The following is a 23,216-nucleotide window of genomic DNA, read 5'->3' on the forward strand; positions in this document are numbered from 1 at the left end:
ATTTGTATTTTACCTTTATGAATAAAAAAATTCTAATTTATGTTCTAACTGATCAGAGGAGAAAGTGTCACCAACGAAGAAGAAACGTAGTGAGAGAATGCTAGAATTAAGAGATATTAAAAAGGAGTAGATTAAATCTAATAAATTAACATACATAATTTAAAATGTTAAAAAAACGAGTCCATTTATGGTTCTATCCGTTGGAATCATAATAAGATTTCTGTTAAATATATTTAATATATTAAAAATAATGAGCTCTAATAAAAATTAAGATCCTAGTCATAGGCTCTAGGTTTGAGGATAATAAGGACATTTACTTGAACAAATCTAAACCAATTAAATCAAATATTTTTAAATAAATCGAACTGATCAAACTTTATCACTAAAATTGAATAAATAAAACTAATATAAAAATTAATTAATTCGATCAGTTACCGAATTAATTGATTTGTTTTTTTATCAATTGATTGTCATCAATAGGAGTTGCATCCTATTAAGTACATCAATCCATTGATTACAATATAATAGAAAAAATTGCTTTTTTTTGTTAATTTTTTTTTTCAAATTAATCGAAATTTCAAATTCAATCCATTCAATCGGTTAATTCTATTTACCTCAAACTAATGTTGTATCACTTTCCTCTAGATGTACTTAGATGCAGATTAGCTTTATGAAATGCAAGCTCCACTCCACCACATGCATGTCAATGATCTCATCATGTTGGAGGCAAACAATAGCTTAGCATTATGATTAAATCATTCACTTTGTTGACTTTTGATCCGTTTGACTTTCAAATTTACTCAGCCGTAATGTAGCCGCTGTGAATCTGATGCCAAATCTATCTTTGTGCATCACGCCTCTGTGTCGATAGATCGAATCAGTTTGTTTTACCACCGTTGGTTTTGTCATTAATTATTAGATCGAATCCTACTTTTGTTCCCTAAAATCTGAAAGGTGTTGAAAATTCTTCCAAATACAAGGAGAATCCAATTATCTTGGAATCTTTGGATTCATTAAAAGACAGGAAAATCTTAGAATTGGTTTGATTTGATGCAGACCAAAGTGTGTGCGTCCGACACACGATCGATCGAGCTTTTGTCTTGTTCTCAGACACCACGATCTTCTTTATCTCTCCTTTTGACTCTGTCTCTTGCCTCCTTTTGTTCTATCATCTCTCTTCTTCTATTTTCAGTTTATACGCTCGTCGGATCACTTCACTTTGTCCCTTTGTGTTTCATGAACCTCCAAATAGTAATTAACATCATTCCAACATGAAATCATGTCTGATTTTATGTTCGCTCATCGAGCAGCCCCGTTGACTTTCTTGTAACCTCAAACAATATTCAAGATTGTTTGATATGATAATTGAGTCAAGTTAATTAATCAAGTCATTGAAATAATTATTTAAACTTGACTAAGTTTCTTTTTTACTAGCTTAAGTATAAATTGTTTAGATGTTATCGAGCTCTCAATTCAATTTACTTATTTAAAATTTTTATAATTTTAAACTTGTTTGGTTGATTATTACATTTAACAAATCGAATATATGTGTTCAAACTTATTTAATTTAATAAGTTGTTCAAATGTATCAAATAAATATAAATAAGTTCTCTGAATTTACTACGAATGTTTCATTCATTTACCATTCTAGTTTACTGTTTGTGATAAAATTGTAAATGGGGCAAGAAATCAATTTCCGATGGATGCATACTCTGGGAAAAAAATTCCTCCCACCCTCTAGTCTTTTAGTGGTTGGCTAAAAGTTAACCTTATGATTTATCTCTGTTCGTATAATATGGAAATAAAGTGTGAAGGATGTCTGAAATGAATGTAATTATCTTTTTAATATAAAATCATGATAAAATTGCACTGGGATATATGATGGATTTTAAATCTATTGTTGCAGACTGTGTTGATTATATGAATAGATTCAGGTGATGGTCGATACTTTATGATGACTGCTCTGGATGTGTATGACAAACAAGCGCAGAGAATAAAAGCTCCTATCAAACTCTGCCTGCCATGCAGGAACAGAACAGAACATAGCAGAGCAGCCAAATCAGCTTTGGCAAAGGTTGCAATACATCTCCCCTTTATTGCACTCACACCTTATGTTACCATTTGTATCTCAAATATAAATCGATTTATTCAGTGATCCATGAAAAATAAAAAATTTTCATAGAATCAGATTGATCATCTAAAGATTAATCGATATGAATTGAATACTCGATCTCAATTAATAAAAAATCATGAAATTATGATAATATTTCTTCTATAATGAATTTTTTATAATAAGGTACATGCTCACTTAAATACCTATTTAGTGTTTAGTACTGGAACAAGAAGTTGCATCATCATGATAGTGATCCCAAATTGCTCCCACAGAGTCCACTACCAACCCCACAACCTCAACTTTCCTCCCATTCCTACTCATATCCTTTTCGCTGATGTGATGTGTTCATCCCAATCGGATCGTCGCTTCGGGGATAAATTTGCTTGCCTACCTCCAATAATTAAGCTCATAGAGTTCGAATCATTGGTGAAACCGTCTTTCCGTGATCCATCTGTGCTTTTCGGATTTGATTACTCGATGGACTGTTTATGGAACCGGATCGATCACCTCCAGATTAATTGGATCACGCAAGCGGGATACGTGGATTACCAACTCTTTACATATATAGTTAATATATACATACATCACCAAAAGAATAAAGTTAATGATCTGTTTTGGCTTGACCTAATTAATTAATTAGGGCATGATTAAGAAGGCTTGTCTAATTCAAGCACGCAATTAGTGGACTGTCAAGATCACACGCATGCAAGAGCAGCAACAGGAGCAAGAGATACTGATGTTGCTGCACTGAGAATGTGGGCGACAAAGCATGATTAGACACCAGGATTAAACAAATTAATTAAAGCAATTAGTGGAGATTCGAGAATAAGAAACTCACTGCTGCTGCCACTGTCAATGGAGGGAGCTAGGCATATCATGACAGGGACAGGAAGGAGCAAGTCCGAGACGCCTCTTCTTCCTCAGCTTTGTTCTCGATCGGTCGGTAGGTTACCGAATCGAATCGAATACTCTTCTCGACTTCATCTACTTGCTTTAATTTGCTTTAACACTGGTGGCAGAAGCAAATGGAGTTTGATCGTGAGGAGGTTCATTGCTAGCTACCTGATTTTTGCAACAAATACTTATTCAGAGTTTTGAGTTAGAAATCATCCTCGAAAGCAAGTCGATCGTCGATAGGAGGATGCCATCGTCACCGCGAGGCCGTTGAGGGGAAGACATACCACACTTGTGTTGAATTTGATTTTATGTCATTACAAACAAACTCATTAAGTGATCTAATTGATATTAATTATGAATTTGTGTTATCATATGTGAATTTATAATAGAATAAGGGTTAATGGATTCTATGCATATATAAAAATCCATATCTAATAACACAAACTCACAATTAAAATCACTTAGATCACTCAATGATATAAAATCATGTATTACAAAACAATACGAAAACCTACCGAATAGAAAGATTAAACTCAACAAATTGAAAAAGAAGAACCATGGCTTAGGGAAGGCAATTGCAAATGCATATGTATCCAAGAAATGAAGTGTTTTGGATCTTAGACAAAACTTTAACTTGGGCTAGACAAAGAGTTGTGGTCCGGTGGATTGACTTGGTACGAGTCATTGTTGCTCGGGTTAAGGGTGTCGGATCGTAACAAGAATATTATAAAAAATCTTAAATTTGAATCCGATCCGAACACGAACTCAATTTGAAAATTCTAAACTTGAACCCGAATAACCTGACTAATCCGAATAACTCGCCCTACCCAACAAAAAAAAAATCTTTTTTTATTATTATTTTCCTATATTTTTTTTTTACTTTTAACTTAATAACATTATGCTATAATAACATTCTGCTATTTATATATCTAAATCATCTTAATTTTTAAAATAAAATTTAATTTTACCTCAAAAATCTCTAAATCCTAAAGTTGGGTCAATTCGAACTTAACTCGAACCTAAATTAATCTGAAAATCTCTAATCCAAATTCAACTCGAACCCAAAAACCTCCAATACTAATCCGATATTTTTCGGATCGACTCGAATCGGGTTGACGAATCTGATCCATTTTTAACACACCTAGTCCGGGTTAAGTTAGTGATCTTTCTAGCTAGTGATTTTTTTTTTTTTTCATATTTTAGTTATATTGCAAGATCGAAAGAAACGTTCCTACTTTTCTAACAAAATTAAACCACACATGCAATACTTAATCCAAAGAAACCAATTGCCTCAAGCAAATAATTAATTAATACACCCAGTGTTCTAGGTTAACTATCTACTTTATAGTTAGATCCGTGTCCTGAGCTACAATACTTGATTCCTAGTTATGTTAAATTTATAGATTATCAAAGAATGTTGGGTTTCTTGATCGTTCACTGTGAACACTTTCTGATATATCCTAATGATTGATAAAAAAAAAATTTATAGGCCTAAATTGATCATCTCAGGACTAATCATAAGGCTAACTTTTTAGTGTTATCAACTAGGGGTGTAATCAAGCCGAGTTGAGCCGAACTCTTGGATGTTTGAGTTTGACTCGTTTATAATCGAGCTAAGCTCGAGCTTTATTTAACGAATATATTCATTGCTTACGAGCTTATTCGAGCTTTTATCGAGCTTAAACAAGCTTAATAAATATAAATTATAAATTTAAATATTTATTAAAAACTAAATTATATATTTTTAAAAAATTATAATATTCTTATTAAAATTTATAATTTTATTCTAATAAATAAATTTAATATATTTGTCTATGCTTTTCATAAGTATAGTGTAAAATCTATAAATTCAATATCAAAACTATTATTTTTTTATTTAAAAGTTAATTTATGAGTTTAACGAACATGTTCACAAGTTAACGAGCCGAATACTATGAAGTTTGAGCTTGGTTTGTTTATCTTAACGAACCTCATTAAACGAGCTCAAATGAGCTTTTATCGAATCGAGCTTCGAATAGCTCACGAGCGGCTTGACTCATTTACACCCCTATTATCAACCCTTTTAAGTGGCAATTGAATGTTTAACTACTTGAAATTTAATATAAAATTTCTCCTTTAATTGAATCAAATCGATTTACTTTCAATCTACTTGAAATAAAACTATTGCCACAATTTCTTAAATAAAAGATTTTCATATGAGAATTGTTAGTTTCTTAATATATTTGATAATATTTTTATTTTTATTTTTATAGGGTGGGAGTAAAATTACTAAAGAACAATATTTTTAGATAAATAATAAAATACTTTTTTTTTATATTCTTTTACCTTCTTTAACTTATTTAACCATCTTTATTAAAAATCGTATCAGTCTAAACTAATAACATAGTTAGCTTTAGGTGTAAAATCAAAAGACACACCATCTCAAAATTTTGTAGATTCATTTGAAAATCCTTTAATTAGTAGAATAAATTATACTATAACTTTAAATTAATAAAATATAATTTACATTTTTTTGGTAAAATATTTAATATGATAAAAATAAAAAAGTAAAATTTAAATTTATACTAAGATTCAATTTTATTTTTAAAAGATGATTATATCAAAAAAAAATTAGAAGTTTTAATTTATAAAAATGTTTTTATTATTCTATAAAGATAAATGACAAAAAAAAACGATAACTTCTTTAAATAGAACTAGGCACGGTGAAATTATTAATTTAATAAATAATATACATATCTACATTTACTTACTTTAATTTATTATTGATAATTTGAACTTTAAAATTCAAAAGAAATAATGGATTAAAAAAACTACACATCTATTACATATTTTTAAATGAAAATTTAAAAATATTATATTTATGAACCACTCACTAAATTTGTTAGTTCCAAAATTGTTAAAATGATCGAAATTCATTTTTATAAAGAATTATTATAAAAACTAGTGTGATCGTGCACACGCACGTGTGTAATATAATAATATATAAATTATTTGAGTCTTTAAAAATCTGAATTGTTTGGATTTTCTAATGTCACCCTTATAAACCAACTTTCCCTATGTAAAAAATTATTTTAATTTAATATTATACTTGTCTTAGTAAAAAAAATTAGGAAAAATATATTTTTTAACATCATCGGTCTAAAATATTTATTTATAGAAGTTTCTTTGATCATAGTGTTGTCAATTCTAAGATATGGGACTAAAAAGAACTATATATTTTTTTTATATAAAACAATCAGAGAAAATTAATGATGAGAAAAATTCATAATAATACGCTGTAGCTGAATCTCGAACTCTAGATCACTGATTGTTTCGCTTGTGGAATTACTAATAAACCTTGTAATTATTTTTAGTGTAAATAGAAAAAAGGATATTAACGTAAATACATTTTAGGCTTCACCAAAGTTAGTTAGTAAATGGGGAAGATTTTTAATAAAATAGTAAGATGATGATAAAAATATTTTTAAAATTTTCATTTTTCAAAAAAATAATATATAAAATATTTCCCATAAACAAATTCATGAAATTTCATAATCGATCACACAACGTGACTTGCACAATTATTAACTTCTCCAAATCATATTTCATAAGCATCCAACTGTCTCCTCATGGGTATAGCCGGGTAGTAAATCGATAGAGATTTATCATTTGAGGTTGAGGGGCCAAACTTTGAGGTTAGCAGAGCATAAATCTCTACACCCCGTATAGCTCATCCCCTATCTATTTGTCTTCTGAGTTACTATGATTTACCTCCTTAATGTTAGTTCTCGGGTGGGTTGACGGGGGCATTAGGGGGGAACACATCCCTTTTTGTCACGAGCATCCAACTATCCTGGGAGCGCATGCCCTCGGGGAAAAAACTCCTCTCATCCCCTAGCTAACTTGGTGGTCAGCTATAATCTGATCCCCGTGATTTATCTCCCTTCACATAACTTGAGGATAGGCTGTGAGCGCTTGGGGTGAGCATAATCACATTTTTTTGCTGCAATAAGCATCCAACTATCAACCCTTTGATTTACCCCCCTTCACATAATTTGGAGACGTACTGTGAGGAACACCTAGGGTGAATGTAATCATCTTTTTCTACAACAAACATCCAACTATCTCTTCTCACGGGTGCCCAGTTGGCTAGAGGGTGACATATTTGCTACAATGTGTGCAGGAATCAAATCTCGGTAGCACACATGCCATCGTGAAAAAACTACTTTCAACCCTAGTCACTTAATGGTTGACTATAAGCTGACCTCGTGATTTACCTCCATTCACATAACTTGGAGACGGTCGGTGAGGGGCGCATGAGATGAGTGTAATCACTTTTATTTTTTTGCTACTAATGACAACAAAGATAGCAGTTCAGTAGATTAATAAATTGATTTGATGATTTACTACATTTAGATTGCAATCCAAACTATATTTATTATTATTATTTCTATATTTATTATTATCATATTTAAGATAATATATTACCATATTTATAATTATATTTTTTATATATTATCTTGTCAATATATATAAATAGATGAGTTAGCCTATAATAATTATTAATAAATAATAAAAAAATGATTATTTTGTATTTGTTCATTCTCTTATTTTTATTATGTCTATATGTTTTCATATTATGCAGTTCAACCTGGTATCAGAACTATGATTTTTCATACCTTTCTCTTTCCTCTCTTTTCCCCTTTTCCCTTCCACTCATGCAGCGATAGCCCCACCACCATATGCACACCGATCTCCTTTTCCAGCAATAGCAAGTGCAACATCCTTCCATCCCGTCTTCACTCTCTTTTCAGCAAGCAACAACAATAGGCCTTCCCCAGTCTTTAATTTTGCAATTTCTTTTTTTTTTTCTTACAAGTCTTCTTCTCTTATGGTGGGTTCTCCTTTTTTTCTCCCTATTAAAGAAAAAGACTAACTGAAATTGTTTCCTTACTCCATGTTTTTCTTTTCTACCGTAGCAAGGCACGCATCAAAGCTCCCCTTCTCCATTCTTGCTCTCTTATCTTCTTTCTTTCTCTTTTTATTCTCCTTCTTCTTCCTTCCTTCTAGCTTCTTCCATTCCCTGAATCCTCAGCCAACCCATGCTTTCTTCTCCCCACGGCAGAACTTCTTCTCTTTTCTTTAAAATCACAGTAGAAGCACCTGCTTGTAGGAATTATAATGAAATTGTAAAAAATAATTAAACCATACCTCGTTGTGAAATTGGAAAGCCCTTCACAAATCCACAAACCAAAATACTGCAGCCTCAGATATTCTTCTTCCACGGTGAAAACGAATCTCACGTTCTTAACCTTTCAAATCATCCTTGGACGCTCCCTTTATAATGAGAATCATCGTAGGGGCAAAAAGGATATTTATCCCAACGAAAGTAGGCAACGTGGGCACGTTCCCACTTCCTACATCTCTCACTTGTCCAAGGTAAGTCACTAAGAATAGTTAGTCACAAAGACTAAATGTGTCACATAAACTATATAAGAGTTTAGCCACAACGATCATATCAGAACATCCAATTTATACATAGAAAAAATAGTTCATGTGACAGCAAACACACTGAGTGATAGTTGCTAGAAAAATTATTACACCTTACATAATCACTCTTTAAGTGATCAATATTAACAAAGTTGTTACACTTTACTTAGCCACTCTTCCAAATGAATTAGAGACGCTCTCATAATGACAGATAGCCTCTCTTATAGTGGGGGTACATATCCGTTATTTAGGAAACATTCAATCTCCCAGTGGCACACAATCATTATCTTGGAGATATTCATGTCTTGTTATTTATCCAAATTGAATGATCTTCATTTACATTAATATGAACATCTCTAACCCCTCATAATGACTATTATGTCAAGAGCATATTCTATATTAATTTATTATTCATAATTATTTCTATACATAACAGAAATGAGTCGACCAGTGAATAACATCAAAAGATATAAATATATTTAATCTTTCTTTTTAGTTAGAATCTATTCATTCTAATTAGTCGCTTTCCTAGTTATGCTCTATAGACCAAATCATCTATAGCCATAGGATATATGCTAAAGTAACAGACACTGATTAAAACTTCAAGTAAACAACTAAAAGGGTAAAACTGAGATTAACTTATAATCTCAAAGGTCTCACATAGTAGAGAAACATGAATCCATTCTCCTATTACTCTTATTGTTGCTATAGCACATATGGTATATAAATCATATGCTATGATGTTTTTCTCTTTACTAAAAAGAACAAATATTTTTCTTAAATTTAACATTATACAGATTTTGATCTAGACATATCTAATGTTTAATTCTGAATTCAACTCATGAATTCAAATCTAGCTTCTAACAATTTCAGTAAATGATAGATTCATTTGCTTCGATCATCATTAACACATAAATGATCACATCTTAACACAATTATCATGGTGACCTTAACTTATGGGTATGTCTCTATTCACAGCTACATAAGTTGTCATATAAGTAATAGTCTTACCTCTATTTATACTTAACAAATAGATATGATTGTCTATGTGAGTGGATCAATCTCAATATGTCACATGCTTACTGAGACTTTATCCAAATGTAACAAAGATATGTACACTAAGCAGAGCATGACATTTCATATATCCAATTATCTTTACAAAATGTTACATTTTATGAAGTCCCAAAGACTTCACATATTCTTGAAATGACTCTTTAGTCAATGGTTTAGTAAAATAATCTACAAACATAACACGTGTATGGACATACTCAAGAGTTATCTTCCTTTTAGCCACAATATCCCTCACAAAATTATACTTAATTTTATATGCTTGCCTTTATTGTGATATTTGGGATCCTTCGAGAAAGCTATTGCAGCTTAATTGTCACAGTAGATAGTTACTGAACTCCCACTGTCCTTAACAATCTTTAGATGCTTCAAGAATTTTCTTAACCAGACTGCTGCATGCATAGCCACTAAACATGCCATATATTCTGCTTCCATAATTGACAAAACTACACAAGTCTATTTCTTGCTGTTCTATGAGATAATGCCGCTATTCAACAAGAACGCATAGCCTGATATGAATTTTCTATCATCCAAGTCCCTAGTCTAATCTGCATCTGAATAGCCTTTCAGACTCATATCTAATCCTTGAAAACAAAGACAATAATTTCTAGTCGCCTTCAGATATCTGAATGTCCTTTTTACCACCTTCCAGTGTCTCGATCCTGGGTTTGACTGGAAGCAATTGATTAAGCCAATAATATAGCTAATATCGGAACGTGTACACAACATAGTGTACATCAAACTACCAATAGTATTAGTGTATGATTTTTTATTCATCTTAGCTATTTTCTTAGGAATTTTGGGACACATACTCTTACTCAAAATAATTACCTTTTACAATAGGTGTATGTTCTATGTTGTAATTAGACAGGCTAAAATGAAGTAACATCGTATTTATATAAGACTCTTGTGATAGACGTAGAAGCCATTTAGGACAATCTCTAATGATCTTCACCCTTAAGATGTACTCAACTTCTCCTATATACGTTGTATCAAATTGTGATGATAGTCATTTTTTTGACTTCATTCACATACCTTATGTCATTTCCAGCTATCACTATATCATCAACATATAATGATAAAATGACATACTTTTCTTTTTCTCTTTTTAAGAAAATGTAATGATTTTCATTGATTATCTTACAACCATAAGATAAAATAACTTTGTTAAATCTTATATTCCATTGTTTTCATCCTTGCTTTAACCCATATATAGATTTTTAAAGTTTACATACTTTCATCTCTTGGCCTTCAACAATAAAACCTTCTAGCTGAACCATATAGATTTTCTCGTCAAGCATACCATTAATGAAAGAGGTTTTTACATTCATCTGATGTAATTCCAAGTCATAATGTACTACAAAAGCCAAAATAACTTGAATTAACACAAAATTCACTATGGGAGAAAATGTCTCTTCTAAGTCAATACCCTCCAATTGGTAAACCCTTTTGCAACTAAATGAGCTTTGTATCAGTTAATCGATCTATTAGATTTCCTCGTTATCTTGAAAATCCACTTATTCCCGATAGCCTTTTAGCCCGGAGGAAGATCGACTAAGTCCTAAACATGATTTTGATTCATAGACTCCATCTCTTCAACCATTATAGCTTTCCACTTTTCTCTAACTCTACATCTCAATGCTTCCTCAATAGATTGAGGTTCATCATGTTATGAGCCTTGGCAGCCGGCTTGATGGAGTGGATTGCCCTAAAAAAGAAAATAATACCTTTCCCATTCTTTTAACTTTAATTAAAAGCAACAATAATGATAAATTAAAAATAACGACTAGAAAGAAGAGACACAAGGTTTACTTGGTTTCAACCTAGATGGTTGTTAATCCAAGGCAAGTGAAAGCGCAATAAAAAATCTCCTTCGTTGAAGGTGGAGAAGCCTCTTACACTTGTTGAAAAGCTCAAACAGTTGCTAGGAAATGATTACAAAAGTTAATTTCTATTTCTAAGTCTTGGGGTCTTTTTATAGCCCCTATGAAACTTTATCCGAGGTTGGAAGGCGTCTCCAACAAGCTAGAAGGTGCCTCCAGCGAGGTGCCAAAAGCTAAAGTTTTATCCTTTGGCAACAACAATATCAGCTTGGTCGAAGGTGTCTTCTATAGGGCTAGAAGGCGCCTTCGATGAATAGTATGAAGGCTTCCGCTCCAGCTTCTCCTCCCTCGGAACGCCGCGCATGTCCTTCTCGTCCATCGATATATTCTTCCATAGCACCTCGTCCCTCAGATGCACCGAGCTCGTCGACTCCCTTCTCGTGCCATCCTTCTCGCTAGCCATGTCTTTTGCTCGACTTCTTGTGTTCCTAAGCTCATACACACTTAGACACAAGGATCAAACATAACATGACCTAACTTAACCTGATTGATCACATCAAAACTACCACGAGGTTCCAACAATCTCCCCCTTTTTGATGTGCATCAACCCTGGTTTAAGTTAGGGTAAAAATAATACAATAAAAGTATTGTAAAGAAATTGTAATAATAACATTTTAGGAACATTAAGTATAATGTTGCAAAATTCAAAATTTGTAAAATTCAAAATTAAAATTCAAAATTTAAAATCTTCCCCTAAAATCTCCCCCTAAACTTGTACATATTCCTCCCCCTTTGATCACATAAAAAAAAAGGAAAATAGCATAAAAAGTTAGAAAGTTTGAAATAAATTTTAGGGGGCTTAAAAAAAATTCAATAAAGCCATACTTTGTATTCGACAAGAAAGAGTTTTAAAGAAAATATTTTGTCAATTCTAAAAACTCGGCTCATCCTTAAAAAAACTTGTTAAATTATTATAACAGTAAATCGTTTAACAGTTAGTCAATTAAACATTAAATTTAATAATTGACTTCCAAGCTGTGATGAGGCACTAGACATTCTTATATATTAGAGCAATAACCACTTTCTTAGACAAAGTCTTTTAAAGAAATTAATATTTAATTTCTTTTCTGATATTTTAACCCTGTTTTAAAAATTTTAGTCTAAGCATGACTTTGAAACCCAATATAGGTTCTTATCTACTGGATTAATCAGAAATTTTGGAGGTATATAACTTCTGGGGATCTTTCTAATTTGGCCCCTGTGAAGTCATAAATACCAGTTTATCCTATCATGATTTCTAATTTTTTATTTTTTGGCAATTATTCAAATTCAAGCATGCATGGTCATTTTTCAATTTTTATCTTCAATTTTTTGTTTTCTAATTTTAGATTATCATATATCTAGAGGGCATGCATTAACTAATTATCTTTTTAAATCAATACTTTCTTTTTCTAATTTGTATAAATTTTCAGAAAGTATTTTGATAAAATTAAAAGACTGCTCGGGAGATAGTACACGTACCTCACTTACCTCGTGATCTAATGCTCCCCTTCATCGCAACTTTCTTCTGATGATCCTCCCCCTTCATCGATGCTCATCTCTGAACTGCTTTCATCTTCTGTTTGATGGTTTTCCATTAGGGCTAGTCAAGAGAAGGCCTCGATCTTAAACTCAGAGGATGATGATTCATATCATGTGGCCTTCAAGTTCTTGTGTTTTGGTCTGTTGCCCTTGTCTTTCTCCTTCTTCTTTAGTTTAGGGCATTCATCCTTGATGTGCCCTTCTTCGTTGCAGTTGTAGCATCGAAACTTCCTTTTGTTTCGATAATTCTTTTTTGTTTGTGATTTAAACTTATTAGATCAAATAAACTTATTAAATTTCCTGACCATTAAAGTCATTTTGTCTTCATCAATTGACTCTTCAGAGTCTGGATCGCCCATTCTTGCATTTAGGACAATGTTCTGACTTGGTCCCTTTCTTTGTCCTGCACACCGAGATTCATGTAATTTGAAAGTGGAGAATTTTTTTTTTAAAGTACTCACCTCGAGATCTTTGGAGATATAGTAGAATTCTACTATAGATGTCCATTCAGTGTTCTCGGGAACACATTTAAAGCATACCTTAGGGTGTTCCGATTGGTTATCGTTTCTCCGAGGTTCATTAAGCCAGTAATTAGCTCCTTAATTCTTCCGTGTATTTGAGCAACCGATTCACCTTCTTCCATTCGGAGATTGCTTATTTGGTTCCGAAGTAAGTCCCGTTTTACGAGTTTAGCTTCGGACGTACCTTCATATAGTTCCAGGAACTTCTCCCAAATTTTCTTTGATGATTCGTAGGTGTCAATTCTGTTGACTTCTTGCGGAGGTAGCATGCTCAATAGATGGAATTTGTCTCTCCATTTGCCACGAAATATGCTTGCTCCTTTTTGGTCCATTGATACTCCTCTTTTTCTTTCAGTGCTACAAATCCATATTTTAATATTAACAATAATTCAAAATTAGTTTTAAAAAATACCTCCATTCGTTTCTTCTAAGTTGTAAATTCTCTTTCAAACTTTAGTGGATAAATTTTTGGTTCGATCATCATTTCGGTGCTTTAGTCAACGGTTAGTCCTTCTGAGGCAGTTGGACTCTGATACCACTTGTTATGACCCTTGGCGGTAGGCTTGAGGGAGTGAATTGCTTGAAAAAGAAAATAATATCTTTCCCATTCTTTCAACTCTAATTAAAAGCAATAGTAATGATAAATTAAAATAACGACTAGAAAGAAGAGGCACAAGATTTACTTGATTACAACCTAGATGATTGTTAATTCAATGCAAGTGAAAGTGCAATAAAAAATCTCTTTCGTTAAAGGCGGAGAAGATTCCTCTAGTTATTCACCTATAAAAATAAAACCTTTGGAGGCCTCAGAATATCTAATAAAAATACACTTCTTACCCCTAGGTCTCAATTTTTCATACTTGTGAGAACTATCGTGAATATAAGTAGCTGACCCCCAGGGTCTTAGATTACTCAAATCCAATTTTCTGTCTATCCAACGTTCATATGGGATAGATGAAACTGACTTTAAAGATACTTTGTTAAGTATATAGGCCGCAGTTAATAATGCATCTCCGCAATAGGAGATCGACAAATAGCCTATGCCATCATATACCTAATCATTTCAAGAAGAGTCATATTTCTTATTTCAGCTACCCTATTTTACTATGGAGTTCCAGGGATTGTCAGTTGTCTAAAAATCTCTCTATTATTACATATTGTCTTAAATATATTAGATAAATATTCCCCTCTCCCATGGTCAGTGTATAAAGTCTTAACCTTACATTCTGTTTGATTCTCAACTTTATTCATATAACGAATGAAATAATATAATACTTCAAATTTATGAGAAATCAAATACAAATGATCGAAACGAGAGAAATCATCAATAAATGTAATGAAATAAGAAGGTCCATGTTAATCCTTTACATTCATTGGACCACAAATATCTGAATGAATTAATTACAATGATAATTCAACTCTAATAGCCTTACTAAATGGTTTCCTAGTTGCTTTTCCAGTAAGACAATGCTCACATATAGACAAGTGAATCTTAGCCCGAGTGCCCAATACACCCTCTCTAGCTAATCGATTCATACGTTCTTGTCCTATGTGATCTAATCTAGTATGTCAAATCTCATCAGTTATACATGCATCATTAGTTAGAGCAATGTTCAAAAAATAACTCTCAATAACACAATTGATATTTGGTTCTACATCAAGAACTATAAAACTATTTGTTAAAAAACTATATCCGATTGATACTGAGTCAATCTTAAGTTTAATACACTGGCTATAAAAATTAATACAATACCCTAAATCAAGAAGACATGTAACAAAAATAAGATATTGTCAAATTTTAAGAGCATATAGGACATCATATAGAAATAAAACACTACAACCACAGAGGTTGAGTTTGTAAGTGTCGATTGTTGACAAACATTATAAATTTTTGAGTCTAGATTAGGTAGTTTTGGTAGTCATCTAACTAAGTCATTTAATTTGGTGAAGTTTCTAAAGTGAGTGTGAGACAATCTTCTATGTCATAGCCAGGTTTCCTTCTTTTGTGTCAAGTGAAACGTAAGTGAGGAGTTGGCTAGGTTAATTGTGTAAATATTATTATTCATAAATTCTTTTAATTTTATTATAGGGTCTTTCATATGTTTAATTAAACATTCAATAGATGTAAACCTAACCTTATACTATGAATCACATAATTGACTAACACCAAGCAAGTTAAATTTAAAATTTTCAATAAGTAGTACTCTATGAATAATGAAATTAGACTCTAGTTTAATGTTACCTATTCCAATTACCTTAAATTTATCTTTGTTTCCAAAGGAAACTATTCCTAGTCTTTTGAATGTCAAGTTTTTGAACATTGTGTTAGATCGAGTTGCACATGAAAGAGGGGGGGGGGGGGGGGGGGGGAATCCCGTGGTTTTGAAAAAACTTGCCTTTTTGTTTTTAAAACAAAGTACACAGCGAAAAAGTAGACAAAAATGAAAGAAGCACAAACGCAAGGATTTTTACTTGGTTCGTAGCCTTTGGCGATTCCTACTCCAAGATTCAGGTCCTGTGGACTTATCGATGAATAATCCACTAAATACCTCTTCTAGAACCACTGGAAGAGGGGATCGAGTACAAAAGATAGGGATAGTGTAATAGCCTACACTTCCCTTTTTAAAATAGTAATATAAAGAATGTAACACTATTTAAATTTACCAATACTTTAGAGCGCCCTCGTGTGTTGCTATCGGTCTACCAAAAATGATTGGATGACTCAGGATCGCAGCTTGGTAGTATACAGACTTCTTTGAAGTAGCAGCAGGAAGTCTGAGAGGTCAGAAGTCCAATTGGAAGCACAGAAGTTCGTATAAGTGATTGATTTCATGGCTTGGGTGAGCACTCTTTTTATTGAGCATGGAAGGCGCCTTCAAAGGCCTTGAAGATGCCTCCAATGTGGCAAGTTTGATCCTGAACAGTCTGGTCCTTATATTTGACAAAATCTAAGCTTTATCCTATGGAAGGCGCCTTCAAAGCACCGAAGGTGCCTTCCATGAATAGTCCTAAGGCGCCTTTCGATGCTTGAAGGTACCTCGAGTACTGTTCACCCTAAGCTTTTTGTGCTCTTCTCACCCTGCAAAGCATGTTAGTCCAATAAACTAAATAATAACCTACAAGACAAGTGTTAGCACAATAATACTGAGTAGTAATTAGATCCTATCTCCCTGAGACCAAGATCTAGTCAAGGTCTCAGTTTGGGGATCTGAAATGGACCTAAACTGGATCGCCGCCTACTGTCCCTCAATTGGGGCACGCCCTCACTAAGTCTCTCTCCTCCAGTGACTTATCTTTACTTACCAACTCATAATCAATTGACTAGCCTCATGACCCACTAGGTTTTCATGCTAGTTATCAGGTCCACAGACCCAACTGGACTTCTACCGGTTGTCAAGTCCCACAGACCCAACCGGACTTCTCGCCAGATATCAGGTTGGTCCGTTGACCTATCTAGACTTCACACCATCTATTCAGTCCCGCGGACCTAGCTAAATTTTAGCCTGGTGTCAGCTCTTTCAAACCCGTCAACTCCTGCACACTTGGTAAAGTACTTAGATCACAAAGACACATAACTTAACTCACTTTTCATTTATCAAAACCTGAGTTAGACCGTTAGTGCAAACTGCACCAATACATTGTTTGATCCTCGGTCATGTGTTGGGAGTAACTACTGTCCAATTGTAACGCCCGAAAATTCTCAAAATTATTTTAGGAAAATTCTATGATTTTTTCTGGAATTTTAGAATATTTTTATGGAATTTTTGGAGTAGCGGAAGTAGCAAAAGTAAATAGAAAACGAAAATAACCTAAGCGGGAATTGAACCCGAGACCTATGGGTCCTATGCCTTATGGTGAACCATGCTAACCAAGTGAACCCAGCAGGGCCGTGCTGAAAGGAAAGGGAAACAATTTTATTTAAGTTGGAGTTGGGCCGGAATTATCACTTAATATAAATAGGAAATAATTAAGTGAAGAGTTATTTTCTTGGATCGTAGCTTTTCTCCACCGCAACCTAATTCCGCCGTCCACTTCTCCTCTCCTCCTTTCGGCGCCAACCACAAGGAAGGCTAGGGCTCCGCCCAAGGGCACTTTTCCGGCGACGACTTCGACACGAGGACGCTCCCCTCCGCGAGAGGAACGCGAAGACGCGAGAAGATCGTCGAAAGGATCATCTCCTCCGGAAATCTAGCGATTAGAATCGTAAGAAACTTCGAATAGGAGGTAAGAAACCCCTCACCTGCAGTATAAGTAGCTTTTCGTACGATTCTATGTCTTTAAATTAGTTATATGCAGACTTTTCGACGCATAGGGTGTATTTAACCCTTCTCGCAGGTTTAGGGATTTAGTTGAGCACCTCTAGATGGGCCAGACACATTTCCTCCTTTCAGTTGGAGATTCTAGACGTTGTCGGGTGCCTAGAGGTGGTCTCCCTAATAGAGAGGAGAGTTGGAGCACACTAAGTGTTTGATAAAATGCTTAGCTCAGTAAAATGCTACAGTAGACAATTTTTAATAGCTCAGTAAATGAAATAGAAGCATTTAAATAGTTTAGTTAGTCTTGCTACAGCTTATATGGGACTACGGTCCAATGGGTGGGCACCCACAGTCGCCTCTAGGTTCAGATAACCTAGTAAAAGCAGGATAAATTAGTTATCTATGATTCAGTATTTTATTTTCAGTAGGGGCACTATACAGGATTAGATATCCATTGGGCTGGGCTCCCATAGTCGGTCCCTAGGTTTAGATAACCTAGTAAACCTTACTAAATTCGGGATTTGCAACCCCGGGTCTAGCTAAGGATGCGCGCATAGCACGTACAGTTGCCGGGCCCATTAGCAGTACGATTATGTATTTTGATCTATTATGGTAATAGCTTTCCAAACTCACAATCAGTTATATGATTATGTTTTGAAATCAGTTTTAGTTCAGCTTTAGTTAACTCAGTTATGTTTCAGTTTAGTTCTTTCTTGTTGATACTTCAGTTATTGCCATGAGCAGCTCTTGGTTTTTTTTTTATGTCTTGTATGATAGTATGCCATGCCTAGCACTCTCCATCATGTTTTCAATCAGCATCTTTCAAAGCATGAACTCATCGTATGCATGTTTTTGTGAGTAGATGGTTTCTTACTAAGCGAAAGCTTATAGATACTTTCTTTTCCTTATACTGCAGATAAAGGTAAAGGGAAGATGGACTAGCGGAGGCTGGAGGGCAATGCTACGAAGATGTGTGTGGGCAGGAACTTGGAATAGAGATCTTGGGGAACCTTAGCAAGCTTTGTTTCAAACATTAGAACTTTTCAGTGTTTTTTTTTTTATCATTTTGCACTTTGGTATGTTAATCGCTATGAATTAGTTAGCCATGCACTTTATTATGCTTAGAACACCTCTTTTATGTTGTTAGAATGTTAGTTGTTGTCGTTAGAGTATTTCTTAGTCATTTTAGCACTTGTAATGTGATTGAGGCACGAAACAGTGCTGAAATCAGAGCTTAACTGCAAAATCAGAAACCCCAATCGATCGGTGGATCGATTGGGTGTTCCCAATCGATCAATTGATCGATTGGACAATCTGTTCCGCGAACAGTAGGCTTCTGGATCGATCCGCTGATCGATCCAGCCATTTCCGTCGCGAACAGAGAGCTCTGGGATCGATCAATGGATTGATTGACCAGCCTGGATCGATCAGCCGATCGATCCAAATTATTGCCCGAGCACAGTAGCGTGCTGGATCGATCACTGGATCGATCCGACGTTCCAATCGATCAATGGATCGATTGGGAGGTCTGATATCAGCGGGAAAATGTCTAAGTTCAGTTCCTTGACCATGGGGCAGGTAAAACATGTCATGAATAGTTAGTTTACCTACCTTAGTATGTATAGAACCAAGAAATGTTAGTAGTTGAGTAAAATTTTAATTAGCACAGCTTCCGCATCTAGTGTTAGTGATGGTCAGGGAATAGTTTAGCACAGCATAATGTAACGACTGGCCTTACAGCCTAGTTAGTAGAAGGTGGGTCGTTACACCAATATCCATTTAGATCCTACAAAGAATAGGAAATTTTTTTAACTTAAGTGTGAACTTAGTTTAACTTCATTTATTTCGATTTTAATCTTAATTTTTTATTATTTTATTAAAATTTAATTTAATTTGGGTATTATTCATTTCACTCGATCTATATTTTCAATCAGGGAATCCTATAATTTTGTGAGATGAGTTGAGTTGAATTTCAAGGTTTGGTTTAACTTATGTTAGATTCATGTTTAGCTTTGAGTTTAACAAACAAGTATTTTTTGGATAAACATCTAAGCTGTGGTGAGCCACCTGGACATCATTAGAGTAACCACACCTTCAAAAAATTTTAAATAGTCCTATTCACTGAACTTAATGCAAAACTTTGGTCTAACCAATTAGGATTAGTAAGGGATAGCTTCAATTAATTTCACTAAGTCAAATGCACTAGGTCAAAGGCATATCTTTCTAGACATACATAGACAGAGCTTCCCTAATCTACTATCATTCAAAACTTCTCTAGTTTCGTTTATGAAATTAACTTTTATCCTTATTTATCCTAATCTTAATTACCCAGCTAGGTAAATTATTATTTTGGATGTGTCAACTAATTTGGAGCCTCCCCTTGAATTATTGAACTTTAGGTTTAGGTTTTAGGTTTGTGTCAATTTGCTTTATAGTTATAATAAACTTGGTTATAGTTTGAGTTTAGATTAATTTCATATTTATTTAATTTAGGTTTACCTTTAAATTTATTTGATTTTATTGAATTTAGCTTAGAGGGTTTAATTTTAGAGATTAAGGTTGAGTTATTTTGATTTGGTTTTAGGTATTGTATTTTATTTTTTAGTACATAGTATTGATTGAGCCCTACTTGCATGGTTAGACACACTTTTGGAACCCAAGCTTTAGATGGTTTTTTATTTTGAGCTAAGATTAGGAATGATTTAAAGGTAGAGTTAGACTTGTATCCAAGTCCGGATTTATTGTACACAACTCTTTGGGGTTCAAGTATCATGTTTAGATACTTAGATCTTGAGATAAACTTTTTTAACTATTTTTTTAATTCTTTAACTTAACTTTTCAAGATAAAATTTTCTTTCTCAAGGTTTGCAGCTTGGGTTGAATTTCTGTCTTGAACTTGGTTAGTTAAGGAAGTCAAGCTTAGTTGTTCCTTAAGTATAATTAAATATTACCCTAGTTGGTTCATCCAGATGCGGATTCATTGCTCGACTGGTATTCAAACTCATCTTCTTGATCTGATTCACCTCCGGTTGACATCAACACGAGGTAACTTGCTTGCTTTAGTTCTTCTCCTTTCGATCTATCCAAGGAAGACTTGTCCCAAGTCACCTTGATTTTTTTCTTTTGCTTTGTCTTCTTGATCTTGTCTTCATTCATGCATTCATGTTCGAAGTGTCCCTTCTTGTTGCAGCCATAACACGTGACGTTCGCCTTTGAGTTGTTTGATGTAGACTTGGACATCTTCTTCATGTCGCATTTGGAGAAGTTTCTCTTGCATCTAGTGAACATCTTCCTTACCATGTTCACTAACTGCACTTCTTCATCTGATTTCGAGTCAGACTCAGTTTCCACTTCGGGTCTAGCCCCCTTTAAAGTGCTTGCAAGAAATGCAATTCCTTTCTTGATCTTTGTGGAGTTAGTTTGTTCGTGCAACTATAATTCACAAAATAACTCATCTAATTTTAGCTTTGAAAGATTCCTTGAAACTTTATAGGTATATATGATCGATGCCCACAGTGTGGTTCGAGGAAACGAATTCAAAGTGTACTTGATAATAAGGGTGAGTATTCGGTTAATTCGGTGTATTCGGTTAATTCGGTATATAAATTAATCGAATTAACCAAAAATCGATTTAATGTTGGCTAACCGAATCAAATCAAAGTTTTGCTAAAACCGGATTAACTAAATTAAATTTAAAATAGATTATATCAGTTAACACAGAATTAACTAAATTTGTTTAAAAAAATAATACAAAATTATACAAAATTAATACCAAATTAACCGAATACTCACCTCTACTTGATAACATCGCAGTTCTAGAGTTGATGCCGATAATGTGTAGGCCATTGAGAATATCCTTGATCCTCGCATGTAGTTAGCTTGCAGTTTCTCCATCCTGCATTTTAATATTAAATAAAGTATTTAGAAGCAGATCTCATTTAGTTACCTTGGCATCGTTGGTTCCTTCATGTAATTCAATGAGCTTGTCCCATAGCTCCTTTTTGTTCTCGTGCGGGCCAACTCGGTTAAGTTCTTCTTTCGTGAGTCCACACTGGATTGTGTTCAACACCTTCAAGTCAATTTGGGTCTTCTTTTTATTATCTGGATTCCATCTTTCTGGATCAAGGGGTATTTTAGTTGCTTCGTCTACAAGCGCCTGATATCCTTGTCAGATGGTGAACCATTGCTCGATGCCTGTCTTCAAACAGAGACCTCCATTCTCTTCTTCTAATATGGAAAATCATTTATTTTGAAGAGAGGAGGATGAGCGGTGTTGTTTCCCTCAAGCTGGGCCATTTGCATTATCTTGTAAAAAAAATAAAGAAAAAAATATCCCAAGACTAGATCTTGGATTAATAGAGTTTTAAGATAGAAATATTGATAACTCGAGTGGTGTTGCACCAACTTCAAGTAAAAAACCAAACAAGAAAGAGTTATTTGAAGAGGTAAAGTTTACCAAGTCAAATAAATTACGAAAAACTGAAATCCAAAAATAAAACAGTTCCCCCAGCTTGATTGGTGGTTACTCCAATTCAGAGCATAACCTAGCATTGATACCACTTATTAGATTGAGATGCACGTGAGAGAGGGGGTGTTGTATCACGTGGTTTTAAAACTTTTTTTTTTGGTTTTGAAATTAACGTATACACAGCGGAAATTTAAACACAAAAATAGAAAACAAGAAAACATAACTCGGTCGATTTTACTTAGTTCGGATCCTTCGACAACTCTTACTCCAAGACCCAGGTCTCGTGGACCTATCAACGGGTAATCCACTAAATACCTCTTCAAGAACCACCAGAAGAGAGGATCTAGTACAAAATAATAAGAACAAGTGTAACACACTACATTTTTATTTTTACAAAAAGTACAAAATTTAACTTTGTTACCCAATACTTTCGAAGATAATCAGATTACTCAGTGTTGGACAGCTCCTCAGCAGTAGTAGAGCACAACAACATCGTAGCATAGCAGCAACAGGAAGCCAGAGCAGTCGGAATGCCAATCAGACGCATAGAAGAATCCCTGCTTGATCCAGACTGGGTTATTGCTATGCAGGAAACACTAATCCAATTTGAAAGAAACCAAGTCTAGGACTTAGTTCCTCTACCCAAGAATAAAAATTCATTGAGACTAAGTGGGTATTTAGGAATAAGTTAAATGAAAATGGAGAAATTGTCAGAAATAAAACTAAACTAGTAGCTAAAGGTTTTAGTTAAGTAGAGGGACTTGACTATGATGAAACTTATGCCCTAATAACCAGACTTGAGTCCATTAGAATGCTACTAAACTATGCAGCTCATAAAGGGTTTAAGCTCTACCAAATGGATGTCAAATCAACCTTCTTAAATGAATTAATAAAAGAAAAAGTATATGTAGACCAACCACCTAGATTTGAAAATCTAGAACACTTTGATTATGTTTTCAAATTTAAAAAAGCTCTATATGGTGTAAAACAAGTACCTAGGGCTTGATATAAATAATTATC

This window comes from Zingiber officinale, chromosome 6A, assembly GCF_018446385.1.
Source record: "Zingiber officinale cultivar Zhangliang chromosome 6A, Zo_v1.1, whole genome shotgun sequence".
Taxonomy (NCBI): Eukaryota; Viridiplantae; Streptophyta; class Magnoliopsida; order Zingiberales; family Zingiberaceae; genus Zingiber; species Zingiber officinale.